This window comes from Magnolia sinica, chromosome 9 (assembly GCF_029962835.1).
Source record: "Magnolia sinica isolate HGM2019 chromosome 9, MsV1, whole genome shotgun sequence".
NCBI classification, from domain to species: Eukaryota; Viridiplantae; Streptophyta; class Magnoliopsida; order Magnoliales; family Magnoliaceae; genus Magnolia; species Magnolia sinica.
The window spans coordinates 91,585,710-91,594,640 of NC_080581.1; the positions used below are offsets into that span (position 1 = coordinate 91,585,710).

The following is an 8,931-nucleotide window of genomic DNA, read 5'->3' on the forward strand; positions in this document are numbered from 1 at the left end:
TGCGCACCAATTTGCGCGGAACTCGTGCGAACTTTTTTAAGAACTCGTCATCATGCATGATGAGACTCCAAAATCTGAACGGTCAACATGAAACAACACCTCATGAAACCCCCCGGTCCCAATTTTTACTTTGATCTAAAAATCTGGTATGCAATGCAAAATGAAGACATTTTCCTCCCTTGATTTGCATTTCTTTTTGCTATGGCCCACCAGAATTTTAGATCATGGTGACAATTCTACCCTTGGGGATTAATGGGATTCCGCATCATATGGACAACTCAGATTAGACACCCATGACACGTGTGCAAAGGTGCGTACGTGTGCAGGTGAGCATGACTCTATATGCTGAATGCTCCACTACGCACCAGTTTGCACGGAACTCTTGTGAACATTTTTGAGAACTCATCATACGTGATGTGACTCCACAATCCGAATGGTCCATGTGAAGCAGCACCTCATGAAACCCCCAGGGCCCAATATTTACTTTGATCCAAAACATTGGTGGGCCACGAAAAATGAAAACAGTTTCCTCCCTTAATTTGCATTTCATGGGCTAGATGTGGTTCACAAATCTCGCCCATCTGTTGTATGTGTCCCACTTGGATGAGGGGTCAGACCAAGTGTCAGCCGCATTAAAAACTCAGGTGGGCCCCACAAAGTGCTTTTATATGTTTTAAGCATGTCTTCACATGGTTTTAGATGGTATGGCCCACCTAAGTTCCTTTATACGGTTGATTTTTTTATATATCCCATAACCTAAAGTGGACCCATGAAATGCATGGTATTGAGATAGGTTGGGTTGGGTCAGGTTGGTTCTAGGGGCGCCTCGTACCTGATCCATTTAAGAATTTAGTAAGAATCTAGTTAGAGTTTTGGACTTAAGACCCAACCATTAAAATTCAGGACCGCTTTAGGTCATGCTGAAATCAAAATCAACCAACCCATTAATTTAATGGGTCGATATTGGCCCCCTGATCCAAATCTAACCCATTTATCACACGGGTCGCATTAAGGTCAGTAGGAATGTCAATGGGTACTCGAAGCGATTGGTACCATATGAACTCGACCCATGTACCCAACCCAATTTTAATGAGTTTAGGTTCAATACATTAGACTCAAGAACTTGTGTTGAGTTCAAGTCTAGATATTTTGTTTTGGGTTGAGTAAACTCGAGTCATCTAGCTCAACCCATTAATCACCTAACCTATGCAAGTAGGTAAGGTTCAACACAAGCCTGACCCATTTACTTAAATGGACATATTTCTAGCTTGAACCTGACCCAGTATCCAATTAGTTTAGTCGAAAACCACCTCAAAAGTAGGTTGAGTTAGCTAAACTGTAGACTGACCCAACCTACGCTTAAGTCCACCCATTTTAAATTAGGGCTATGCCCGTGAATGGGTCTATATTAGGCTCAAGTCCAACCCATTCAAGTCAGGTGTCGAACCCACAGGCCAATCTGGCCTGTTTGTTGCCTAATGTAAAGTACAATTCTTGTAAGGTAAATACGTAGCAGGAAAAGTTCAAAAGTGAGATGGTGTTCTCTTACCATGACCATCGAGTGATGAAAAGACCTATTAAGAAGAATGTCACATGTTGATTTAATGCAACTGCTTGGACCTGTAATAAGATCAAGAGAACTACAAAGATGTAAAATCAATTATTAAATTCTTTCTATAAATTTATGCTGCATTGGAATAAAGAAGCATGACTAAAGTTTATAGGTATTAGCTCTGAACAAAATAGTGATGAGAAAGACCTTAGTGAGATTCAGGCTAGCCACACGTATTGGCTAATTCCAGCGCTTCCTTTAAAACAGGCTTTCCATGTCTTCTAAAATAGAACTTTGGTTCAAGCCTTTGCCAGGAACCTCAATACCATCCCCTTTAAGTATGCCATCCTCTTCTGCTCTAGTAATAGGTGTGGCTTGAAGCTATCACTTTTATCCATCGAAATGGCCCATGTCAAAAGGTTTGGATCACTAGAAATGGGCCAAATCATATGAATTTGGATCGTTCTATAAAGAAACATAATTGTTTGAATTCTTTATCAAACTGAAGAGGGTCCTACAAAATTAAAGATGTGGATCACAGAGAACCAACCTCAAATATTACGAATTGATTAATCAACTTAACATATCCATTGGGATGGGTCATGGAAAGAGGCTTCGCTTCAATCATATGATGAGTTTAGATCACTACAAGTAGCACGAATCATATGATGCATTTGAATCGTTGAATGGGACGAATCATATAAGAAGTTCAAATCCACCGAAATGGCCCATCCAAGAAAAGCAACTTCAATCATATGATCAGTTTGGATCGTCGAATGAGTCGAATCATATGAACAATTTGGATCCACCGAATGGTCCAAGCAGCCCAAGCACGTCAATGTTTTTTTCTCCATCTAAATGGCCCATGTCAAAGGTTTAGATCACTAGAAATGGCCCAAATCATATGAATTTGGATTGTTGTAAAAAGAAACCTGACTATTTGAATTGTGTATCAAACTGAGGAGAGTCCTACAAAATTAATGATGTCCATCACTGAGAACCAACCTCAAATAGATGGATCAACTTAACATATCGATTGGGATGGGTCATGGAAAGAGTCTTCAATTATATGATAAGTTTAGATCACTAACAGCGGCACAAATCATATGATGCATTTGGATGGCCAAATGGGCCAAATCATATAAGAAGTTCAAATCCGCTAAATGAAAGGTTTTGATCCATTGAAGTGGCCCAAGCATGTCAAAGGTTAGGATGAGTAGAGATGGGCCAAATCATATGATGCATTTGGATGGCCGAATGGGCCAAATCATATAAGAAGTTCAAATCCGCTAAATAAAAGGTTTTGATCCATTGAAGTGGCCCAAGCATGTCAAAGGTTAGGATGAGTAGAGATGGGCCAAATCATATGAACAGTTTGAATCATTTGTAAAGTTGAAGGAAGAGGGTCCTACAGAATTTTGGGCATGGATCAACTTAGCAGATCCATTGCCAAGGATCAAGAAAAGCAGCTTCAATCATATGATGAGTTTGGATTTTGAAAAGCAGCTTCAATCGTATGATGAGTTGGAATTGTCAAATAAGCCGAGTTATATGAACAATTTGGGTCCACTGAATGGCCCAAGCATGCCAATCACCTTTATCCATCGAAATGGCCCATGTCAAAGTATTGGATCAATAGAAACGGGCCAAATCATATGAATTTGGATCGTAGTAAAAAGAAACTTTATTATTTGAATTGTTTATAGAACTGAAGAGGGTTCTACAAAATTAACGATGTGGATCACTGAGAACCAACCTCAAATATTATGAATAGATGGATCAAATTAACATATCCATTGGGATGGGGTCATGGAAAGAGTCTTCAATCAAATGATGAGTATAAATCACTAACAGCAGCACGAATCATATCATGCATTTGGATCACTGAAGGGGCCGAATTATATAATAAGTCAAATCTGCTAAATTGGCCAAAGCACGTCAAAGGTTTTGATCCATTGAAATGACCCAAGCATGTCAAAGGTTTGAATCACTAGAAATAGGCCAAATTAGATGAAAAGTTTGGATCATTGGTAAAGCAGAAGAGGGTCCTACAAAATTTAGGGCATGGATCAACTTAGCATATCCATTGCCATGGATCATGAAAAGGAGCTTTAATCATATGATGAGTTTGGATCATGAAAAGAAGCTTCAATCGTATGATGAGTTTGGATCGCCGAATGAGCCGAATCAAATGAACGATTTGGATCCACGGAATGACCTTGAATGTCAATGTTTTTTATCCATCAAAATGGCCCATGTCAAAGGTTTGGATCACTATAAATGGGCCAAATCATATGAATTTGCATCGTTCTAAAAAGAAACTTGATTCTTTGAACTGTGTATAAAACTAAAGAGGATCCTACAAAATTACGAAGTGGATCACTGAGAACCAACCTCAAATAATACGAATAGATGGTTCAACTTAACATATCCATTGAGATGGGTCGTGGAAAGAGGCTTCAATCATATGACGAGTTTAGATCACTAACAATAGTACGAATGATATGATACATTTGGATGACTGAATGGGCTGAATCATATAAGAAGTTCAGATCCGCTAAAGGGCCCAACACATGAAAGGTTTTGATCCATTGAAGTGGCCCAAGCATGTCAAAGGTTAGGATCAATAGAGATGGGCCAAATCATATGAATAGTTTGAATCATTTGTAAAGCTGAAGAGGGTCCTACAGAATTTTGGGCATGGATCAACTTAGCAGATCCATTGCCAAGGATCTTGAAAAGCAGCTTCAATCATATGATGAGTTTGGATCTTGAAAAGTAGCTTCAACCGTATGATGAGTTGGAATTGCCAAATACGCCAAATTATATGAACGATTTGGATCCACTAAATGGCCCAAGCATGTCAATGTTTGTTTTCCATCAAAATGGCCCATGTCAAAGGTTTGGATCAATAGAAACGGGCCAAATCATATGAATTTGGTTTGCTGCAAAAAGAAACCTTATCATTTGAATTGTTTATAGAACTGAAGAGGGTTCTACAAAATTAACGATGTGGATCACTGAGAACCAACCTCAAATATTATGAATAGATGGATCAACTTAACATATCCATTGGGATGGGGTCATGGAAAGAGTCTTCAATCAAATGATGAGTTTAAATCACTAACAGCAACACGAATCATATCATGCATTTGGATCACTGAAGGGGCCAAATTATATAATAAGTCAAATCTGCTAAATTGGCCAAAGCACGTCAAAGGTTTTGATCCATTGAAATGACCCAAGCATGTCAAAGGTTTGGATCACTAGAAATAGGCCAGATTAGATGAACAGTTTGGATGATTGGTAAAGCAGAAGAGGGTCCTACAAAATTTAGGGCATGGATCATGAAAAGGAGCTTTAATCATATGATGAGTTTGGATCATGAAAAGAAGCTTCAATCGTATGATGAGTTTGGATTGCCGAATGAGCCGAATCAAATGAACAATTTGGATCCACGGAATGACCTTGAATGTCAATGTTTTTTATCCATCAAAATGGCCCATGCCAAAGGTTTGGATCACTATAAATGGGCCAAATCATATGAATTTGCATCATTCTAAAAAGAAACTTGATTCTTTGAACTGTGTATAAAACTAAAGAGGATCCTACAAAATTACGAAGTGGATCAGAGAGAACCAAAATCAAATAATACGAATAGATGGTTCAACTTAACATATCCATTGAGATGGGTCGTGGAAAGAGGCTTCAATCATATGACGAGTTTAGATCACTAACAACAATACGAATGATATGATACATTTGGATGGCTGAATGGGCTGAATTATATAAGAAGTTCAGATCCGCTAAATGGCCCAACACATTAAAGGTTTTGATCCATTGACGTGGCCCAAGCATGTCAAAGGTTAGGATCAATAGAGATGGGCCAAATCATATGAATAGTTTGAATCATTTGTAAAGCTGAAGGAAGAGGGAGTGATAGAATTTTGGGCATGGATCAACATAGCAGATCCATTGCCAAGGATCTTGAAAAACAGTTCAATCATATGATGAGTTTCGATCTTGAAAAGCAGCTTCAGTCTTATGATGAGTTGGAATTGCCAAATACGCCGAATTATATGAACGATTTGGATCCATTGAATGGCCCAAGCATGTCAATGTTTGTTTTCCATCAAAATGGCCTATGTTAAAGGTTTGGATCAATAGAAACGGGCCAAATCATATGAATTTGGATCGCTGTAAAAAGAAACCTTATTATTTGAATTGTTTATAGAACTGAATAGGGTTGTACAAAATTAACGATGTGGATCATTGAGAGCCAACCTCAAATATTATGAATAGATGGATTAAATTAACATATCCATTGGGATGGGTCATGGAAAGAGTCTTCAATCATATGATAAGTTTAGATCACTAACAGCGGCATAAATCATATGATGCATTTGGATCGCTGAAGGGGCTGAATGATATAAGAAGTCAAATCCGCTAAATTGGCCAAAGCATGTCAAAGGTTTTGATCCATTGAAATGGCCCAAGCATGTGAAAGGTTTGGATCACTAGAAATAGGCCAGATCAGATGAACAGATTAGATCGTTGGTAAAGGAGAAGAGCAGCCTACAAAATTTAGGGCATGGATCAACTTAGCAAATCCATTGCCATGGATCATGAAAAGCATCTTCAATCATATGATGAGTTTGGATCAAGAAAAGAAGCTTCAATCGTATGATGAATTTGGATTGTCGAATGAGCCGAATCATATGAACAATTTGGATCCACTGAATAATCTTGAATGTCAATATTTTTTATCTATCAAAATGGACCATGTCAAAGGTTTGGATCACTATAAATGGGCTAAATCATATGAATTTAGATCGTTCAAAAAAGAAACTTGATTCTTTGAATTGTGTATAAAACTACAGAGGATCCTACAAAATTACGAAGTGGATCAGTGAGAACTAACCTCAAATATTACGAACAGATGGTTCAACTTAACATATCCATTGGGATGGGTCGTGGAAAGAGGCTTCAAAATGGACCATGTTAAAATGGACAATGTCAAAGGTTTGGATCACTATAAATGGGCCAAATCATATGAATTTAGATCATTCAAAAAAGGAACTTGATTCTTTGAATTGTGTATAAAACTACAGAGGATCCTACAAAATTACAAAGTGGATTAGTGAGAACCAACCTCAAATATTACGAATAGATGGTTCAACTTAACATATCCATTGGGATGGGTCATGGAAAGAGGCTTCAATCATATGACAAGTTTAGATCACTAACAGCAGTACGAATCATATGATGCATTTGGATGGCTGAATGGGCCAAATCATATAAGAAGTTCAAATCCGCTAAATGGCCCAACACATGAAAGGTTTTGATCCATTGAAGTGGCCCAAGCATGTCAAAGGTTAAGATCAACAGAGATGGGCCAAATCATATGAATAGTTTGAATCGTTTATAAAGCGGAAGAGGGTCCTACTTTTAATATGATGAGTTTGGATCATTAAAAGTAGCTTCAATCATATGATGAGTTTGGATCACAAAAAGCAGCTTCAATCATATGATGAGTTTGGATCACAAAAAGCAGCTTCAATCGTATGATGAGTTGGAATTGCCGAATAAACCAAGTTACATGAACAATTTGGATCCACTAAATGGCCCAAGCATGTCAATGTTTTTTATACATCGAAATGGCCCATGTCAAAGGTTTGGATCAATAGAAACGGGCCAAATCAAATGAATTTGGATCGCTGTAAAAAGAAACCTTATTATTTGAATTGTTTATAGAACTGAAGAGGGTTCTACAAAATTAACGATGTGGATCACTGAAAACCAACCTCAAATATTATGAATAGATGGATTAACTTAACATATCCATTGGGATGGGTCATGGAAAGAGTCTTCAATCATATGATGAGTTTAAATCACTAACAGCAGCACGAATCATATCATGCATTTGGATCGCTGAAGGGGCCGAATTATATAAGAAGTCAAATCCGCTAAATTGGCCAAAGCACGTCAAAGGTTTTGATCCATTGAAATGGCCCAAGCATGTCAAAGGTTTGGATTACTAGAAATAGGCTAGATCACATGAACAGTTTGAATCATTGGTAAAGGAGAAGAGGGTCCTACAAAATTTAGGGCATGGATCAACTTAGCATATCCATTGCCATGGATCATGAAAAGCAGCTTCAATCATATGATGAGTTTGGATCATGAAAAGAAGCTTCAATCGTATGATGAGTTTGGATCGCCGAATGAGCCGAATCATATGAACAATTTGGATCCACTGAATGACCCTAAATGTCAATGTTTTTTATCCATCAAAATTGCCCATGTCAAAGGTTTGGATCACTATAAATGGGCCAAATCATATGAATTTGGATCGTTCTAAAAAGAAACTTGATTCTTTGAATTGTGTATAAAACTAAAGAGGATCCTACAAAATTACGAAGTGGATCAGTGAGAACCAACCTCAAATATTACGAATAGATGGTTCGACTTAACATATCCATTGGGATGGGTCATGGAAAGAGGCTTCAATCATATGACGAGTTTAGATCACTAACAGTAATACGAATCATATGATGCATTTGGATGGCTGAATGGGCCAAATCATATAAGAAGTTCAAATCTGCTAAATGGCCCAACACATGAAAGGTTTTGATCCATTGAAGTGGCCCAAGCATGTCAAAGGTTAGGATCAATAGAGATAGGCCAAATCATTTGAATAGTTTGAATCATTTGTAAAGCTAAAGAGGGTCCTACAGAATTTTGGACATGGATCGACATAGCAGATCCATTGCCAAGGATCATGAAAAGCAACTTCAATCGTATGATGAGTTGGAATTGCCGAATAAGCTGAGTTATATGAACAATTGCAATCCATTGAATGGCCCAAGCATGTCAATGTTTTTTATCCATCGAAATGGCCCATGTCAAAGGTTTGGATCAATAGAAACGGGCCAAATGATATGAATTTGGATTGTTGTAAAAAGAAGCCTTATTATTTGAATTGTTTGTAGAACTGAAGAGGGTTCTAAAAAATTAACGATGTGGATCATTGAGAACCAACCTCAAATATTATGAATAGATTGATCAACTTAGCATATCCATTGGGATGGGTCATGGAAAGAGGCTTCAATCATATGACGAGTTTAGATCACTAATAGCTTTACGAATCATATAATGCGTTTGGATGCCTGAATGGGCCGAATCATATAAGAAGTTCAAATCCGCTAAATGGCCCAACACAGGAAAGGTTTTGATCCATTGAAATGGCCTCCTAAGCATGTCAAAGGTTAGGATTAGAAGAGAAGGGCCAAATCATATGAACAGTTTGAATCATTTGTAAAGCTGAAGAGGGTCCTACAAATTTAGGGCATGGATCAACTTAGCATATCCCTTGCCAT

General features: G+C 37.8%; 1 long non-coding RNA gene across 2 annotated transcripts in view; it reads right to left on the minus strand.

The window, feature by feature from the left end:
• LOC131256087 (uncharacterized) overlaps positions 1 to 1,880 on the minus strand; it is a 34,939-nt gene extending 33,059 nt beyond the window's left edge. Inside the window, exons 1-2 of one of the 2 annotated variants that reach the window (XR_009176580.1) lie at positions 1,760 to 1,880; positions 1,550 to 1,640 (exon numbers count right to left, since the gene is read on the minus strand). This is a non-coding gene — a long non-coding RNA (uncharacterized LOC131256087). The remainder of the gene's footprint in view (positions 1 to 1,549; positions 1,641 to 1,759) is intronic. The other variant, XR_009176584.1, reaches the window with a different exon arrangement.
• Between the last annotated feature and the right edge of the window lie 7,051 nt (positions 1,881 to 8,931).